Raw genomic sequence first — 1,115 nt, 5'->3', positions numbered from 1 at the left:
CCGCTGTGGCCTCGCCTGCCTGGCGTCCGCGTTCGTGGACGTGGAGTCTGCAGCTCGCTCTCCTTCCTGCCACAGCTTTGCTCAGCACCGGGTATTGAGCTTCGTTCTCCTACTGATGGGCCCGTTACGAATAAAACCGCTGTGAACAAGCCTCACGGACAGACAGGACAGACGGGGACACCTGAGGTGGGCCTCCTGGGTCATCCTGCGGGTGGCGTTTACCTTCAGACGCAAAGGCCTGGAGCGCGCGCGCCCCCTGCTGGCCGGAGCCCTAGCCTCGCTTTCCCTGCTGCCCCCATCCTGCTGGACCCGCCTCCTCGGGCTTCCAGGGGCGCAACGCCAGGCCTTGGCAGCAGAGGGCACTGGAGGACACGGCAGAGGGGGGCCTTCCTGCTCGTTTGCTGCCCGACCCCCTCGGTGTGGCGTTGTAGGAGTTCCTTCCCTCAGGACGCGAGCCCTTTGCCAGGCCTGCTTGTGACATTTCTTCCTAGTCTGTCTGTCTGACTCATTTACTGAGATAACATAGCGTTTTCCACCATAACGGATGGCAGGTGTTCGGGACAGTCACACTGTTGAGAGTCTCCGGACTCCCATCGCTGTCTGAAGCTCCCCATAAAGAGGGCCGCCCCGCCCTCCGGCCCCTGAGCAGTGACCCAGGTCCATCCTGCGGCCCCGGGGTGGGGGCAGGTCCCCGAGTGCGGCGCACACCGCGGCTCTGTTCACCCTCATCCTTGAAGGACACGGGGCCCGCCTCGTGGCTGCTGTGAGGGGCAGCTGTGAGCACGGGTGCACGTGCGTCCTCAGGACCCGCAGTGATTCTGGGCACAGCCGGAGCGGGGCTGCTGGGTCAGAGGGAGCGTCCGCGCGTCCAGCCGTGATCGGCTGTGGGGCTGGGAAATGCGGCTTTCCGGCTGCCCTAGTGTCCTTCGAGCACAGATGTTTAAGCTGCTGTGTCCCGTTTGCGTATCTTGCCTGTGCTTTTGGTGTCACATCCAATAAACCACTGCCGAGTCCAGTGCCGAAGAGCCGGTGAGCGAGCCCGTGGGCGCAGGAGCTGCCACCAGATGCAGCCGGACCAGAGGCGGGCGGAGAGCAGCTGTGGCCAGAGACCCGCC

Source organism: Myotis davidii, unplaced genomic scaffold, assembly GCF_000327345.1.
Source record: "Myotis davidii unplaced genomic scaffold, ASM32734v1 scaffold480, whole genome shotgun sequence".
NCBI lineage: Eukaryota > Metazoa > Chordata > Mammalia > Chiroptera > Vespertilionidae > Myotis > Myotis davidii.
Note: the sequence above shows the minus strand (reverse complement) of the source record.